Here is a 20,058-nt window from a genome sequence, read left to right as displayed (position 1 = left end):
GTTTTTAAGAGGGATGTAGACAGTGAGAGATTTGGATATTTTTCAAACTTAAAGAAATACATCAATGGTCTCCAAAAGGATGACAAAATAGACCACCAATGTCTTCAAAATCTATTTTTAAACATCATTGTGTCAACTGTTGAGCAGTTCTCCCTAAGATTTGTTAAGTTCAGAGAATTAGAAGAGACTGCAAACTTCAATAAGTTTCCAGATACTATAAAACTGGATGAATAAAACTTGCAAATGGTTTCATGGATAAATAGAGGATTTTGAAATGCAGTTGATTGATTTTCAACGTAGCTCAATTTGGAGGCAGAAATTTGTTGCCCTCAAAGTTGACTTGCAAAATATTGAAAAGGAGCAATTAGAGACAGGAATAACAGAGAGAGAGAAAAGTGCGAGAAAACGATGGTACTAAGAACTTGGAATACTATTCCAGAAACTTTTCTATGTTTCAAAGCCTTTGCAACAGCATTACTATCCATTTTTGCATCTACATATTCTTGTGAATCATTGTTCTCAGTGCAGAACTTTGTTAAGTCTTCTAATAGGAGTAGTAGCCTTACAGATGAAACTAGTAGTGCATGCATATCTCTAAAGGTTACAAAATATAAACCTGATATAAATTATCTGTCATCAGTGATGCAGCAGCAGAAGTCTCACTGATGCTAAATAAATAAAACGTCGATAGTTTTGATTAGATGTTTTCTGCTAAAAAATGGTAAAGATTATCTTCTGTTTAATATATTATGTAGGTAAAATAATATTTTATTTTATCTGTAATTTTTATATATTACTTGTAAGGAATTAAGAAAAAATAAAAGAATATCTTTAATTTTATTTTATTTTATTGTGCTTTAGTCAAGTAAAATGACTGAGATTGTGCACTGTAACATACTGGAAAAACTTGAAGGAAAAAAACTTAGGTATGATTGATCTTTATAAAAAAAATACAAAAAATTCAGAATTATTGTTTACTCTTTTGCTGATCTTAAAAATTGTGCCTTTAAATTGTGTGGCTGTATATGGCAGCTAGAATTACACTTAAAGGCAAATAAAAAATATACACAATATCAACAGGATAGAAGGACTTTTAAGTAAAATTCCGTCATCTAATTAAAACATCTAATTTTTACACTCATTCAATCTTTCACAACTTACAATAATCACTCTTACAATATTCTTTGATTTTAGTGCTCTAGTGTGATTTTTGATTATTTGAAAAGGTTCTTCCAATATCTAAAAGATGCCAAATAATAATATGTTTCCTAAAATTTTGGTTGGCATGTGAGAAAATTATGCATCAAAGATTTGGCAATTTTGGCAAGCACACTTAAAAAGGTTGTGCACCCCGGTATATGGCATAGTGTTGTGAAAGGTAGGAAAATGGCTATATCGTGATACTGCTGGGCTCTGCAAAGCCATTTGATGAAATATCACACAAAAAACACTTTTATATAAATTGGAGCAAATGGGAATGGATACAACACAGATGGCATGGTAACGTAGCTGAAAGACAAACCAGAGACTAGTACATGGTGGAGCAGAATCCAAGAGAATGAGGATGACTAGTGGAGTGTTTCAGGGCTCTGTACTAGGGCCATTGCTATTTAATTTCTATATTAATGAGGAATGATTCGATCATGGATAGGGATATCTAGTTGTTTGTTGATGATGCAAAACTAAGGAAAATAATTATTAATAAAGGTAATGTAGAGATCTCCAGGGTAATTTAAATAAACTGGCAGTGTGGTTGCTAGTTTACTGTGGAAAAGTGTAAGGTTATGCACCTTTGATGAAAAGATTACATACTTTTCATCATACTGCCATATACATGATGGATACTACAGATTTGGATGAATAGCTCAGAAGATTATTTGAATGTTGAAAAAGAAGAACATACCAACAAGTAGAGATAAGGAGGTTATTATCCCTCTTTATAAGACTATGGCTGACTGGGTTTCTTGGGGATGAGGAGGTAGTGAGGAGGACTCAGAAAGATGAGTGACAAAGATGGTAACAGGTCTGTGAAATAATTGCTATGAGGATAAACTGAAGATGTGTGAGTTGCAAAGATTAGTTAATAAGTAGAAAAAAAAAGGACAGGATAGATATTTATAAGATAATACAAGCTTCTATAAGAATGATACAAAATAAATTTTTCAATGCATTATGAGTACAGAGAGAGAGAGAACAAGGAGTTACTCTAGTCACCCCTGGAATTTGTGCAAAAGTGTGGTTAGTAAGGGGGGACTTTTTTTTTTTTTTGCTTGGAGAGCAATGAATGACTGGAATATATGATTTTGAGTGTTCTGACAATGAGTTTAAGAAGCAGTATAATAGGTATTGTGTGAATAATGGTTAGTGCAATTCTTCATCAAGTGGCCAAGATAATTCATTGGTATGTATGCAAAAAATAAAATTTTCCCACTTCTGATAACTGGAGGCAGCATAAATCTGAAACAGAATTGAAAAACAAACTGCAAAAAATTCTTTAGACCACAACTGACTAAACATCAACAACAAGGAACTTAAAAAAATTACTAAATATTGAGGTCACCCCAATTGCCATTGGTGCACTGGTGGTGCAAGTTGTTCAAATATGCAATTTAACTATTTACAAGAATTTAATATCAGTGATTTAAAGACATGATTTACAAAAGATAGCATTACTTGGAAAAGTCCATATTTTATAACACTACCTGACAGACTATTGATTATTCTTAGAATCTTGGGTAGACTGAATTGTACAGTATCACCGGTCAGTCAAATTGTTGTGAATGATATCTTAAATGATATAATAATAAAGATAACAAAAATAATTTTAAAATTCAACCTATACAATTTCTATAAAGTGATTACTTTCTCAATTCGGGAATACCATCCAAATTAAGAGAAGTACCAACTGATGCAATCATCACTCACTCACAGAACCTACACACTCCTGTGTATAGCTTTAATAATTTTGCTTTAACAAGCAACAAAAACTCATTAAAAATAACAAAAAAAGTAATACTTGCAGTAAAATATGCTTCCAAATTCAGCCCTCACCAACATTTGGTCTTAATATTAATATACACAATGTGAATCACCACCTACAGCCATCTAGACTCGACTTGCTATTTTTAATGGAATCTTAACTGGCAGACTCGATAGCTACTGTTCATCACAACTGAGCTATACTCTTCCTGCTTCCCTCTGTAACAAGGGTGGTACACATGTTTATTAAACATCCCATGTCAGTAAATGGCAAACTAGAATTTCCTCTTTTCTGATTTGCCGTAACTCATAATTTCTTTACAGCATTTTGCTATGCTGATTTGTTGTCTTTACTACTTTTCAAATTCGGAAAACTACTGTGACTTTATTTATCTCTGAAGCTCAATTTTCTACAGTCCAAATACTCAGAGTGAAAACATCCTTCTCTGATGCCACATATATAATTCAAACTGGTCCCTCATTCTCCATTTCTGGAGTTAAGGTGAAAAGATGCTGATCTAACACAAAGTGTCCACTATCCATGGACAGTTTGAACAGAATACCAGATAATTCTCACCATCCTCCAAACACTGACATTTTCATCAGTATATATATATATATATATATATATATACATACACACACACACTACTGTATGTGTGTATATATACACACATACATATACACACAGTACTGTATGTGTGTGTATACATACACACACACACACACACACACACACTACTGTATATATATGCTGTGATTTGTAGAGGGCATATTGCAAAACAACTTTCCTCTGCAAAACTTAACCCATACCTTGTTCCACATTTCCTTTACCATGGCATACTTCGCCCAGCTAGCCTGTCTCATCGAAATGCAGTATGTCATCCCTCATTCTACAAAATCCTCAATCACTATTCAAGCCTTAGTTCTCTATTAAACATACCAAGGAAGTCTAAGAAACACCATATCAAATAGCTGCTTTATATCAGAATTATAGTCTTGCATCCAGATTACATTCTACTCACAAAAATTGCAAAAAAAAAAAAAAAATCAAGCACATCCATATCTGATTCTGAAAGGGATATATATATATATATATATACACACACACAGAAAATTAGCTTCCTATTAAAATGGCAATCAAGCCTCCAGGTCTTTTACCACAGTCACTGTGGTAAGGCAAATTACCTCCTGCTATATCAACAACACTTCATTACATGCCTCTTCTGGTCTTTTACCCAAAAAGAAATCAAAAGAATCTTGAATATACTGGATGTTAAGAAATTAACAGGTTTTGGATCACAGTTTGGCATTGCCAAACTGTGATCCAAAACTTGTTCTGAAGAACACCCATTATATATCATGAAAAAAAAATTTTCAAATTCATCCTGGCATCCTACAGTATGATTCTTTCCATTAAAAACCAAAGTTACAGTCTATTAAAAAGAAATGAAATAAAATAAGCCATCAATCTACAATCCCAATGTCCTCATTTCTTCAGTTTTCTCAAAAATCACAGAGAAAGTCATCACCAGCCAGCTTTTCACCACCTGGATGGCCACTAGCTAATTAGTGATCAGCAGTAGGATTCTTCCACCTCCATCCACCTTTGGACAGAAGTCATGGAAAAGTTTAGAGACAGATAACCAGTTTCCTCTCTGGTTATTCACTGAATTTCATGATCGTCTCTTACCAAGCACAAATTCTGTCCACAGGTTATACTCAAATTCTTCTTATTTTCTTCATTTGATAAACCTTGAAAGTTTATTTTTCACTTGGTTAGAATATAATAAATTTAAACTAAATTTATTTGATAAACCTTGTGGAGCACAGTTTTAAGGTATAAAATATGACAGAAGTTTTCTTGATTTTTTTTTAAAAATTTATATTTAAAATATAGCAGCATTAAAATTCTGTCCATAAATTATACCCCAATTCTGGTGAATCATTGTAAAGAATAATTTGTTATATAATATTTCTTGATTTTTTTTATATTTAAAAATTTAGCATTTAAAATGTTATACAAAAAATAAAGCATTTAAAGTTCAGGCATTAATGAACTTAGTATGACTCCTTCTGGTTAACCCAACTTATAGGTTACGAAAACTGGATGGTTCACATCAGCCTTTTAGGAAAACCATTCTGTGCGTGCGTGTGTGTGGGGGGGGGGGGGGGGGGGGTTCTTGCAACACAAAAGTTTCAGAATCATGTTTTATGCATATGCTTTGCTCACAGAAAATAAAGCTACTTCTATCACAAATATATAAATCTTCCACCGATTTGCATCACAGTACAGCCTTCTCTTATCATATGTCAGGTGCTAGTGTTTTAAATAACAATTTTCAAGAACTTTTAACAAAGATCCAAAAAGTCTAAAATCTATTGTGCAGCTGTTGATGTATAAAAATAGCTAATGATATTTTGTGAATGTCAGTAGGTGAAAGATGAATTTCCCCACCCAGTGTGAGACCACTACATCACTCATTAGAGGCTTCAAAAAGTTTCATGTTTGGTTTCTAAGATCATGGTTTCCAGAATATTTCACTGTTAGCATACCCATGGTACTAATAATAATCTGTTAGGGACTAATGTGGCTTTTTTGGGGAAGAAAAAGGAATTTCACAGAAACTGAGTAATTCTGTACATTTATGCCAGGATTCTGACCACAGCATTTTACTCAAATTTGATGTTTGTATCAACTGGATTAAAAAAAAAAAAAAAAAAAAAAAAAAAAAAAAATCCAATTTATATATCTAATAACTCCATGACTAAATAAAATTTAAGACTTAGGAAACATCAGCAAAATGCTCATGTAATTCTATTTTGATTTAAATTAAAGCATTAAAAATTTGGCAATAGGGATTTGAAATCATAGTAATAATTTCTTCTAGTTGAATGGAATTTAATGATTGGTATTGAGTATTTCTAAAAAAAAAAAAAAAAAAAAAAAAGACTGAGTCGGTTGAGTTTTTGTTTTAAACAAAGCTGAAATTACTTTAAAATTTTTTTGAAAACAAAATTATATGTCTAAAGTATACAAGCCAAAAACCAATAAAAGCTGTGCTATTATTAGGATTTTTACAAAAGTACCTCTACTCAACATTTGTTGCCGATATCATAACGGTTCTCGCGAAAACAACGGAAATATCAACAATGGAAATTTTTAACCTATATAATCATTTATAAGCGTTGGCTAATATTTATTTGTCGTAAAACGTATTGCGCAAGCCAGCGGTTATCGTTGTTACTTCACGTAATTTCAAGGCTGCTTCATAAAGGGATTTATATTTACATTTAGAATTCTATTCTTATCGGCAGAACATGTTGAAATTATAATTTTTCCCTCCTTTATTCGCTTTAACAGAGCCCCCCCCCCCCCCCCCCATAAAAACGATGTGAAATAATTATTTAGTATACTTCAATGCAATCATTTCGGTTTGGAAAAAGTATATATAAGTGGTGTGACAATTTAATTCCCGGAATACACCAGTAAAAAAAAAAAAAAAAAAAAAAAAAAAAAAAAAACCTACATTCGGAACTATACATTATTTATTGGCTACTGTCGCCTTCCAAGTAGTCCCTTGTGCATTTATACACTGGTTTAGACGGTGTTCCCATTTTTGGAAACGGGCCTGGAACTCTTTTTCTGGAATACTCATGAGTTCTTTTATCGCATTATGCTGGATATCAGCAATGACAGCTTGAGAAGTGAAAAAAAAAAAAAAATTAATTCATCAAGATGCTTTTATTTAAAAAGGCATAAAAATAAGTGACTGACTAGCTAGTTTTGCTAGTATATTAATAACCTGATGACGGAGTTTTCAAAAGTTCCTGGTGCGGTCGGTCTTCATGGAAAACTAAGAAAACCACGCCAGTTTTTGCGTTACGCATTCTAATGAACAAACATAAATAAATAAAATAAAACTTTACATGGTTAATTTTAGTGAAATAGCTACAGCAGTAAAATGCAGAAGAAACATTTTACAGTACCGTTTTTTTAATTTTATACAAAAAGAACCCCCGTCCCCTTAACTGATCCAAGTAATCATTTGAGAATTCGTATATTTTTAAGTTCTAATTAAATTATATGAAGAATTGAAGAAATAATTTTCAGTGCCTTTTGCGGCCGCTAAATGCAAAATGTACAAAATGTACCGAATTCTCAGGAACGAAGGTTAAATAGCCCTATTCTAATTTAAATGAAAAAAAGTACTGTTTCTCCCCACAAGAATTTATCAATGATATGCACACCCTATTCCTCATAAAAAATATCAATGACCGAAAGAGAATGAATATACACAAGGTCACATGGAAAGCTCAGGAACATCTATAGAAGTCTCAAAACGATACTAATAATACCACACTCGTATATCCCAGAGGATCTGCAGCTACTGATATAAGAGTGCATGAAAAGCGCGCGCATTAGAGCCATTAACGGTCAGTGTAAATGATAAGTTACAAGACAGTATTCCCCCTACAGAGGCTTTGTGTGCTAGCAGCTAGAAATGTTGAAGCATCTTTATCCCTAATTCATCAGCATCACTCTTGTGAGGCAAATTAAAAACACAGGATGTCTCTGTTAGCAGAAGAGGTAAGTACTGCGGAAGCATCCCTCCAGGAGAAACAGAAAGACGGAGAGAGGGAAAGAGCAGCTCGGAATCTGCAAGCTACTTAATGATTAATGTTCGGCAGACATTTATCGTGGCCATAAATTACGGAACTCATCAGAGCAACAATAGACCGATAATATGAAAATTTCCCCTGGCCTAGATAACGTGATTATGGCAGAATATTATTATAATTGATGCCAGCGGGCTTTAATTTCAACACAACTTTTCCATTACAGCCATATCCAGTGTCTGTCCAGAGACTTGTTTAATATGATCAAGTGTTTCCTCTTCTTCCCTCCCCCTTCTCATCTTATCAGTACAATGCACTCAGCGGGAAGAAAAACGTCCTAATCATCAAGTGAGGTGAGCCTCACATTTAATATGAAGCTTATACTAACTAGCACTCGGGAGAGTTTTCAATCATCTTGATATTATCACATGAATCCGCTACCAAAGCAAGATTTCAGATTAACACCGAGACACAGTCTTAATTCCCTCTCATTACTGATGTATTAGGATAGCCAATGATGACAAGTGACCATACTTAAAAGTGATAGGGGAAAGTGGTTAATTAAACGACGGGAAAATTTAACCAAAGAAAATGAATTTTAAAATTACTTACAATTAAAACTGTATTTGTATTAAACGTTTTCATATAAGTAATGTCAGATGTTTTCTGTGTGCATTTCTATCAGTTTAATATATACTCCAGAATGATTTTGTTCTTGTCGTTAAGGAGAAAATTTTCAATGTTTATCCTTAACAATGCTCCACATTAGAGAAAAGAAATACTGCAAGTATTTCTTTTCTCTAATTGCGGTACAAGAAGCAGTTTAATTTTCCGATTAAATTTCCAATTTTTCTGTACGGGAAATCTAATAAGTGAATGGAGGAAATTTTTTCTCTTGAGATCATACAAAAAAAAAAGCAAACAGATGAAACTGTTTAAAATATTCAAGCATTATTACAATCTTTGAAAATTCTCGCCAATAAACAGACACAAACTGATGTTAGAGGTATTTGATCATCTTATATACTCCCACATTTATAAAATATATTTAACTTAGTTGAAAATAAAGGAGGATTTGGCAATGGGGGTAAGTGCAGCGGCAGCAGTTCGTCAGATGGCTAAATTTCGTCAACATTAGTTATCCTGATTCCACTAATACTAGTTTATCCAAAAAATAAATTATGTAATCCTTTCCTGGTAGATTTTATCTAGGCTACATCATTCTATGCAACAGAAATGCATAAGCAATCCAATTAATGTCACCATTAGTAGCCTTCTTTAATTCGCTGACTTTTTTTTTTTCTCGCAGACACTAGTAATTACTTCACTGTCATCGTTTTCTGAACAAGCTGAATTTCAACTCTAAAATAAACTGCGATTCTGTTCAGTAGTGCCTATTTGTAAAAAAAAAAATAAAAAATAAAATAAAATAAATGCTGATTAAATCATCTGTATAAAGATTGGTGTGATTAAGTGAAAGTATGTGATTTCTAAGTTGAATGTGATCATTTGTCAAAAACTGAATATGTAATAAATGAACAATGTTGACTGTATTCCCACGCATGCAACGTTATCTATCAACCCCCCCCCCCCCCAATCGTAATATACAACTGTTGGAATAAAATGAGAAAAGATCAGCGTAACTAAGTTCATTACTAAACTTTTAATTTCACGAAAATTTGTGAGAAATAAATTACATATCAACGCCAAAGTTCTTGTTGCTCAGCCTTTTGCTAGTCAATATTAAAAGACTTCGTACAACACAGGTGGGATTGAAAGTTTCTCCATAAACTCCTATGAGTAAAATAAAAAAATAAAAAAAAAACTATGAGAGAGAGAAAGGAGAGAGGAAAAACTAGTGAGATAATTTTATTAGCACCGCATCTGGAAGAGGACAAAGTTGAGTAAAAACCGAAGCGCCTATGCAAATCACGTAGTCTATTTAATTAAGCTACTCGCTAATTAGCAGTGGGTAGAATGTTGAAAATCTACTAATTACCGGTTGCCTAACTTTGCAATTAAAAGGAAGGGAAATATCTGAAGCCTTTAATGGGCAAAGAGAGTATGAAGGCAACATGACAGGTAACAGAGGGAGAGGAGAAATCAGCCAGCATTAATGCAGCGCAAGTAACTCATTACAGAGACTTTTCTGTATACTTTTAATATTCCTCACTTCAAAGGGGGAAAAAAGTGCTTTAACGTCTCAGTTCCTTCATTTTAAATAAATGATTTACGCTTTAAAAACAAAGATGGGCAATGTTAATTGAAACTTCCAATTAGTGAAAGAAATCTACAATGGAAAGTTAAGTTTCATTACACACAAAGTTCCTTAATCTCTGCTAGTCTTGGGAATTTGGAGATGCATTTAAGTTTCTAACTGAAAATAATACTCGAATTGAGTATTAATAACTGTCACTTGCTAAATTGCAGCTTTTATTAGCTTTGTTTTCTTAATACTTCTGGCACTGTGCAAATAAATTTATCCAATGTACATATGTGATTTTATACTGCATATGGAAATCACAGAATCCGAAATGCCAACATTACAAATGACCAAGCCACAGAAACGTATGAAGAAGGAGAAAATGAAAGGGGGGGGGGGGTGCACTTAAAATGCACGAATTTTAAGTTATAGGATATTTCACAATAGGAAATGCCAAATAATAATTTTTGGATTCTCCTGCCAAATTTATTATGCGCACTCCTCCACTTACAATCACTGATTGGTTAATTAGCAACAAATGTTTTGTACGAAAATTCGTTTCTGTGCCGTTCACCGTTTCACTTTAGATAGACTGCAGTGGACACAACAACATGCAGGCAAACATTTAGTCTGCTCTCGCTGCAAAATTGTAAACAGCCGGCTGATCAAAGAGGCGGCAATATACAATTTTTTTAAATTTTTATTCGGTGTTCAGGCCTTATTTATTTTAATATTGATCATTCTAAGAATTTTTTGTTTTTATGATAAAAATTTTGTTTCTTAAAAATGAACTTATGAACCATGCCCCGGCGGCGTCCCCTTCGTAGCAACGCCGGCATGCCCGCTTCCGCCGGCCCTGCTTACAATTCTGCCAAGCAAAAATCGTCGTTAACAGAAACAACAAAACTTTTTTTCACGTGTTACTTTTAGCAATAGTAGTGTTTAAATTCTCTATACAATATAAAATATGCTTCGATTGAAATCAAATAAAAAACTAGCAATATAATAAAATAGCAGATAATAAAAATAATAATGGCTAAATAATAAAATATACCAACTTGGATGAAAGAAAAGAAAAAAAAAAAACGATGTATAATAGTGATGCATACTAAAATTCCGGAACATGAAAGTGAAAGCACGCTAATTCCAGTATATCAGCACTTCTCATAAATCAGCTGGCAGAAGTGACAAGTTGTATACATTTAGATGGGTCTTACAAATGCGGATTAACATCCACACTTATTACTCTAAATGCCACCAACTGTTTCTATCCGAAAACGATGCACATATTTCAATTATATGACTGTTAAGCTGAATGTTAGAAACTTATTAAAACCATTGTTTTGAACTACCCAAAAGTAACAAGCAGAAAATTGCAGTAATGATTTTAGTCCATATCTCCTCCTCTTTTTTTTTTTTTTTTTTTTCCTTCCCTTAGTGGCTTGAGGAAGTTCCATGTTTGGCCTCTAGAGTATGGTTTCGGGATTTCAACCCACTAATGTAATTTGACCCACCATAGGCTAAAAGCCTTTGGTGGGTAAAATTTTTATGCTGCTTTTCCGTGGTCAGATTACTGCTTTCGCTATCATGATCCAAATATCTGCGCTGAACTAGTAACCGAAATAATCCTCACTGGAATGAGAGCCTTCAGTCCCAACTCCACTGCAAACCCCCGCCCTGTATCCAAGCTCGGTTATCAAGAAGAAAAAAAAAACCATCTGCTGTCCATGATAAAAATGCAGCTTATGTTCAATGGCTTAAATTAAAAACTCCAGCTTCTCACTCAGCTTACATAACAGCTGTGTAAAAAACATGTGTAAAAATTTTATCAATGATTTCAAAGCAGACTTCGCAAGAATGAAATGTCATAAACTAGCTTCCTGCTTAACTGGCAGTCAAGCCTTCTGGTCCATTGGTAAATCTGTTGAACGTACCTTTTGTCCTTGTATGTTGCCACCTCTCTTGCATCCCAAAGGCACTATGATAACCTCACCCAAAGAAACGGCGGACCTCTTGGCATCCATTCCCCCCCCCTCCAACTCCTGCCTGGACGACTAAAGTAAATCACCTCCTATACTTCACTTCCACTATTTTTATATATTAACTGCGTGTGTTCTGCCCACTGCATGCCTCCTCTGAACTTCTGCCAAAAACATCAGAAAAAACCCTCATTAATCTTGATAAGGTTCCTGGTCCAGACAGCATTCCTCTGGTTGTGCTCAGGACATGTTCCAGAATTGATACCAGCCCTGTATCGTCTACATAAGCTTTCATATTCTACTGGCATCTACCCAACATACGAAAGCAAGTCCACATCCAGCCTGTACCCCAAAAAGGAAAACAAACGTCAGCCATCTAATTATCATCTCATTGTTCTCACCCAGTAATTTCAAAAGTGACGGAGAAGGTTATCAACAACGAGCTTTTTCATTATCTGGAGACTCATCAATATGGATTCCACCATTCTCGTTCTACAGCCGACTTTCTAGCTAATCTCATCTACCTTTGGACTCGGACCATGGAAAGATTTGGAGGAACTCATGTTATCGCTCTCGATATTTCTAAGGCATTTGATCGCGTCTGGCACCAAAGCCTCCCGAACAAAATGCCATCTTATGGCCTCCCTGCTGCACTCTGTGATTGGATTGCCAGCTTCCTCACTGGTCGTTCATTGTGTGTTATAGTGGATGGCTTCCTATCATCAGATTTCCCCATCAATGCTGGAGTGCCTCAGGGTTCTGTGCTCTCACCTACATTCTTCTTCCTTTACATCAATGACCTCCTTTCTCTGACTACAAATCCTATTCACAGCTTCGCCGATGACAGTACTCTTCATCATTAGGGTACTGCAGATAAAGCCTGCAGTACCCTAATGTTAGATGCCTCAAGATTTTCCATAACCAGTGACTTGAACACTCAACATCCTGAAATGGGGTGAAGACAATTAGTAAATTTGCAACAAAAACTCAAGCCTGCATTATTACCCTCAAGAAAAATCCTACCTCATCCCATTTCATTTTTGATAATGTTCCGGTTCTCTTCTTGGGTTGACTATCACATCCAGTTTATACTGGCACAAACATATTACTCACATTGCTTCCTTAGCCTCTAAAAAGCTTCCTGTTCTTTTCCGTTCTAAACATTACTTTTCTTCCTCTCAATTACTAACACTCTAAAAGTCTCAGATCTATCCAGCTTTAGAATATTGTTCCCACATTTGGGGTTCTTAATTCTTAATGATATTCAGAGTTCCCACTGAATATCATTAAGAATTCTTGATAATATTCAGAGGAGGGTAATTCACTTAATAGCAACCCTTCCCTCACGGACTCCCTTAATAAAGACGAATGTCGTTATTGAGATTACGCTTCTAATGTACATGAAATATTACTACTCTGAAAGGGTCTGATGCCAATTTTTACTTTGTAACCATGCACAGAATAACCGGATTAAAATGTATAATTTTCATTGATCAAACTCATCTATGTGAAGATTATATTCAGGATGGAAAGGACAAATTTACTGTATGTGGAAGTCAAACTATATACAGTGTTGAAGTCAATTTATACTTTCGATATCAAATAAATATAGTTTTACATGGATCTTAAACCTAACTTCCATTACTAATTCAGTGCGTGAGATCTGCTGATGACTGCCATCCCATTTTTATGACTTGATTCTTTCCCGTGGCGCCGTAGCCTTGTGAAAATGTTTTTAGTTCTACAATGCTAAACCACCAGAAGGAAAGGAATTATAAGTCGGATTTTTTTTTACTAGGCTTCTCCCAAGCCGATTCCTAAGTTAGTCAATCTTTGGCGCATGCAAGTAAGGTTTTTTGCGGGAAACCGCTTATACACTTTACAATGAAATATAATCCACGGTTAACACTGCACAATCCACTGTCTGCCCTACATCATCAGTCATGCACAACACAGTATTTTTATCTAACAACTGCGTATGTTCTCTGATCGATTCGCCTAGTTTTGTAGGATGAAACCTTGTATGAGGTAGTAGAGTTTTCCCTCCCATGCAAAACTACGGAAAAATCGACCACAAGACTTGCACTATTTCAGACAGTAATAAGACTTAAGGTAAGATAGCTAGGAGCTAGAACTGACTGTCGTACTATCTAGAAGCCACAAAATCATTGTGACCATTAGTTCTATCGGTGATAACTAAGGATCGAGACTGGCTGCTCACCGATTTCCAAAAGCCAGTCTAAAAGAGTTTCGCCTACTGATTTTTGGCGAATGAAACACATCGGACAGCAGAAAGACAAAGCAATGTGAACCTAAAATGGACAGAGAATCCTTATTTATTACACACAGAAGGTCAGTGCTGGATTTTTAGGTAATTTGCAACACAGCAATTAGACAACAGCACAAACAATTCATGCTAACATAGATGTCAGCTGCACGCATTTCCCCGACAGCTTTCTGTATCAAAACTAGAACTCTTTGAATTCTAGTTTTGATACAGAGAATTTTTTTTTTTTTTTTATGTTACCACAATCCATGAAAAGTTGCAAACCTATAGTACATTAGTACCGAGAGTAGGTTAAAGATTTTTTCTTTCTATTTTTACTTCTTTACATAACCGGGAAATCTACACCTGAATCGAAACTTAACATGCAACATTTTCAAGAGACTTCAGACCTCCAATAAACGGGGAGGTCTCACACTGGGAAATGAAATTTATCCCCCACCTAAAGACAATTAAACATCCATGCCCACGATGGGAATCGAAACCGCACTCTGTTGTTTGGAGAGAGCGGATACGCTAACCACTCGCCCAACCAGGCTGGTAGGGCAACAGCCAGAGCAACTTAGTTATGTGCATGTAGGTAGCCAAGAAACACAAAGCAATATGCACCTGAAACGGACTGCGTATCCTTAAATAGCTCTTATAACCTATGAAACTCAAAAGACAAACACTCCGTTTCAATATATCAGCTTAAGGTAAAAATTGCATCTCTCAGCTATTAATTCTATATTTTGCAGCTTTATGTTGAAGAATTAAAAACTGGTTATGCACAAAGCTATCCTTAAAGTTTAGTTGAAATTTCAGAACCAAATATTACACGTTATCCAGTCGGGTTTGCTACTCTGTTCAGAAATACGGACAGACAAAATAATTCTGGACCTTGAACATTTTAAAAAAAGCAACTAAATTCGTTTTTCAGAACAGACCTTTCACACCCTTGAACAGTGTTGACAGAACACACACCACCACAAGGTAGTGATGTAACAGAAACGGTATAAAACGAAAATTCTTTTTTTTCCTTTTAGGTACTTTCTACTACTAATTCTATTATTTATTATTGTCGGTCTTTCACCGTGAAACTGAAATCCATCTAGAGTGGCAACAACATGAATTACTCAAATTCTGCCTTTATTATGTGATGATCTCAGACTAAAAGCACCCAGTCAGCCCTCTAAGGTAAACTAATGTCATAGCTAAAGACCGTGCAGGGAAAAAAATAAATAATAAAATAAATATAAATTAAAAAATCGAACAGTGGGTGAATACTGGACGATTACTGCTATGGGTAAACTGATAAACGTAGCACGATATTCCACTGACGAATAGGTTGCTTGTGCCCATCTACGAAAGCTTGTCTTCTCCTTCGCTTTAATTTTCTAATATCCAATTTTTTTTTAAATTAATATGTTCACTTGCTAAGCATTACACATTCATTTATATGTTGTTGTTTGGATTTACGCCCGGAGCGATTAACCCACTGATCATGGACAAGTGATTATCTTTATTAAATGCGTGTTCACCTGGCCGATTCCCCACCCCCGCCCGCTTATTCCCTTTGGGGAATAAAAGGCGTTAGCAATATACTTGTGATGTAAGAATAAAAAGGACATTAACTAGACAGCCATATTAATCTACAGTAGTGCTCAAAAAACAGCAACAACACAGTTTTTGCTCTTAGTGTTTAGGTAGTGAATGAAAGTTATGCTTAGTTTGATATTACAATTTCACTGCAAAATGAAATAACATAAAGCACATTGTCAATTATGTAATATTTAAGAAATCATAAAAACTGAAGCGGTACAATATATAGCACACTCGTATTGTGGGTTTCTTGTATTTGTCTCAATGTTCAATAGGATTAAGATCCGTTCTCTTATCAGACCACGAGAAAGATCTGACTTTCGACTCTGCCAATATTGTTTTAGCTATGAATGAGGAGGATAAGGTATTAGTGAAAGTAAGAAAATAATCTCAACGTTTAAGTCATTGGAAGGGTCAGTGCGAAACCCTTGAAGTGGTTTTAATTGATGCTACACCCGAGAGGTTTTAGTCATAACTTCTCATAAACACGTTTTTTCTGTTTAGGTTTCATTCGGCTGAATTTCTTAAGACTCTACTAATGGAGGACGAAGTGGCGTGTAAATTTTAATGTGAACAAATCCAAATATATTCGATTAGCTAAGAATATCTCTTTAGATGGATACTAGATGGTTATAAGTTGAACTGACAGGGGAAAAAAAAAAAGGTAATAAATGCAAACATTGGTTGAAGATAAGATATCCGATCTCTTACGGATTTTTTTTTTCTTTCCAGAAGCTCAGGTTTTTCATCCTACATACAGGCAAATCAGCCAACAGGTCACGCGAAATTTACAGACACAAAATACTAGTGATGGCGAACGGTAGGTGGCATTGTGTGTTGATGGTGGTAGTATCGTAGTGTGTTGTGGTAGTAGTAGGATTAAGTAGGGGAGATGGTGAGTTGTTGTGGAGTAGCATGGCCTCCCACGATGAGTTCAAGAATTCTTTCGCGATGTCACGTAATAATAACAAACATTTAGATATTTTGATTGATAGGATTTAAGTTTTTAGTCAAGTCAAGCCAATAATGGATTATGTCCACCACACTTTTACTCATCTTCTAACTCCTCTTGTTCCGGACATATAACGAAAAACTTCCTTTGAATCTATTCTACAGAAAACTTTTAGTAATTCTTATGTTTCTATCGCATTCTCTCTTCCAACTATCAACCAACTTTCATAACGCACAAACCTTCGATCTCTCTTCATAGCCCAACTGGTTGGCCATGATAAGCAGTTAGCATATCCGCTCTCCAATCAAAAGACTGGATTTAAACACTCGCTGTAGGCATAGATATTCGTGAATATCTTTTCAAAGTGGTAGATACATTTTGTTATTTTGGTGTGAGAACATCACTACTTAGTGATGTTCTCAAATTAATGCAAATGTATAGTTTACCCCCAGTTTGTAGATCTCTGCTTGGCGTCTTGCCAAGAATAGTCGATTCATGCTGAAGGGGAGAAAGAAATGGACGTACGAAATGTCGCCAACACGCGAAATCACGTGCTTTATATGTAAAAATTTCCAACTGTTATACAAGCAACATAGTTAACTACAATGATCATAAAAGAGAAGTTAATTTTCCGACGTGTAATAATAAACAACTCATCCCAAATACGGACTGATTACCCTATTATCGGAATGGATTCTCCTCCTGTTGACATGCGCAGAAGTGTCGAAGGGTCTCGCATCTGTGGGCGTACAATTTTCACCTGTGTCACATCTTCCAGACCAATGGCCATAATCCCCAAAGATAGATAAAATACTAAACGCTTCCCAAAAATCCCCCCACTATCTACCACAGAAGACTACAATAAAACTATCACCATCCCATACATTAAAAGCACATCTGAAAAGATATCTAGGGTACTTAACAGGTTTATAACCTGATGTATCCACAAAAAATGAAGTTCCATAGTCCTTACGGCATCTGTCACATGCCTCATCCAAAGAATCATTTGGATTGAAAAATAAATGAATTGTTATTCCTCTTTATAAAACTTTGATAATAAGCTGCAGGTTCGAATCCTGACATGGATGTTTGTTATTGTCTCATTCATATATATAAATAGATACTCTCCCATGATTGGCTGAGTCGCCATGGGAAAAGAATATCCAATCCTCCTGCACATAGAGGCTTTCACACAGTGGTGGTGATTTACAGGCTGATCATTATAAGGTGTCGATACGATCACAGTGGGAGTACTTTTCAGATTTAGTTCATTCCTATTTGAGTAATTTTATTATTATTATTATGTGACACCTCCAGGAGTCCAAAGACTCATCGAGGGAGAGTGTGTAAACAGCATTGAACGATTGATCTCCTTCCAACTACTAACCGTGCATAAACTTGCTTAACTTTTTGCGAACCATTAGTAACAGAGGCTCTACCAATCGACCACCTTTGCTGAAAGCACTTTTAGAGTCAAAAGGAGACTGAATGTAAAAAAAACTACAAGACAACAATATTCTAAGAAAATATCAACTAGATAAAAACCTGAAGAAACTACCGAAACAGAACATAATCATCGAAGAACATTGGTTCAAATTAAAGGAAATAAACACTTTAATAAAGTAATTACAGTAATTAAATAGCACAACTATGTCATGCGCATTGGTCACTGGATTCCCTCCCATCTCCATCTAGCAAGGTAATCCATCTACTATTATTTTACCTCCTACTTGCCACATAATGAAAAACTCCTTGGGATTGTCTTTTGGATTGCAGCACCAGTCACTTCTCACATTCTAAATTTTCTCCCATTATAATACTAGCCACTTTCCTAGCCTGAACCTTATATCCCTCATGCAACTGTTCACCTCTCTCTTTATATGCATTCCATAATCTCTTTTTCTTCTGCAATTCCTATTTTATTCCTTGTCATCTATTTGTGTATGCAATCTGTCCTTGCTGTCCTCAATTTTTTCTGACATATCTTCCATGCATTAACATTTGACTTGAAACAAAGAACACGTCAGATTGGATATCAGGAGGTTGTTGAGATGGATAAAAGATAATAGTGTGATAGAAATGGTAGTAAGCGTGTTGCTCAGGTATGAGAGTGGCGAGATGAGGCAGAGAGCAAGGATTATGAATGAAATGTTAGCAGAAATGTGTGAGGAGAAAGGAGTGCAGTTTGTTAATGTGTGGAATGAATTTGCTGAGCAAAAGTGAACTGTATAAGAGTGATGAACTGCATTTGAATGATTTGGTGTGAGTCACTTGAGAGACTGCTGCTGAAAGGTAGAGAAGTGAGTGCAGAGAATGAATCTGATCAAATGGGAAGCTATTTAGAAGAACGGGAGAGTAAGACAAGAGAGACTGAAGAGGTAGTTATGAATGAAGAAGTGAATAGCTTGAGTATAGAGAATGAGAGAACAGGTGTGCAAGACAGACAGGAAAATGGGGGAGCTCCAGTTGGACAGAGGAACAGCGTGAGAAAGGTAGATGCTCCAAGAGGATGTGAATGCATGTGTAGACAAAAAAAAAGGGAAGGGGATGACCTGGACTCAAGGGAAAACATTTGGATTTGAAGAAGGTTCTAATATGAATAAGGAGAAAAAAATGGCTCGAGTTAACCATGGAGAAGTCACATCAAATAAGTGGTATCGGTGGACCTAGCTATAGATTCAGGAAAGAGCTACTATGTTTATATACAAATGCTAGAAGTGTAAGAAACAAGGCAAATGAAATGGTTGCATTAATTGAGTCTGTCCACCCAAGAATTGTTGGAATAAGTGAGACTAGTTGGATGAGGATGACATTCTAACAGGAATAGAGATGAAAGGGTATGATGTGTTTCGTGAATGTAGAAAGGAGAAAAAGGGAGGGGGAGGGAGTGCTCTTGATGATAGAGAAAGAGTTATGTCCATATAAAATAGAGATGCAAGATGGAAATAGTGGCAGTGGTTTTGAGGCATTATAGTGGGAGATAAAGGTGAATAGAATGATACTTAATGGATGTTGTTATAGACCTGGTGATGTGGATGGTAGTGACTATGATATGTATAATCAAATTAGCCAAGCAAATAAGAAAAGGGTGATCATTATGGGTGCATAATAGGGTGATCATTATGGGTGCAACTCAAGAAAATGCATTTCTTGAGTTTTGGAGAGACAACTCCCTCAGACAGTATGTAACAGAGGGCACACAAGGACTGACAGTCTTGGATTTGATCATCTCATCAGATGATGTAATTATAAATGAGGTGTCAAATCACCCTCCAGTTGGTAACAGTGACCATGAAGTGATTACCTGGGTGGTTGCCAGCAGTATGAGGATCTTTGTGAGAAAAGGATATATATATATATATATATATATATATATATATATATATATATATATGGAACTACAAGGCTTTGACGATTATGAGGAGCTCAGGAGACAGCTGCAGTTGTAGCATGGAATGAG

At 35.3% G+C, this 20,058-nt stretch overlaps 1 protein-coding gene across 3 annotated transcripts in view; it reads right to left on the bottom strand.

Moving 5' to 3' along the window:
- Window positions 1–20,058, bottom strand: part of Sin1 (SAPK-interacting protein 1) — a 316,670-nt gene that overhangs the window by 144,876 nt on the left and 151,736 nt on the right. The window contains exon 1 of one of the 3 annotated variants that reach the window (XM_090397181.1): window positions 6,070–6,143. The exons of the other annotated variants lie outside the window; for them this stretch is intronic. The gene's annotated coding sequence lies outside the window, so the exon portion shown is untranslated. Of the gene's footprint in view, window positions 1–6,069; window positions 6,144–20,058 lie in introns of those variants that run through there. 3 annotated transcript variants of the gene reach the window in all.

The sequence above is a fragment of the Typopeltis vanoorti genome, chromosome 8, assembly GCF_054136105.1.
Source record: "Typopeltis vanoorti isolate ZY-2024b chromosome 8, IOZ_Tvanoo_1.0, whole genome shotgun sequence".
NCBI lineage: Eukaryota > Metazoa > Arthropoda > Arachnida > Uropygi > Thelyphonidae > Typopeltis > Typopeltis vanoorti.
The sequence above is the reverse complement of the archived record's forward strand: the minus strand, read 5'-3'. Positions and strand labels throughout refer to the sequence as shown.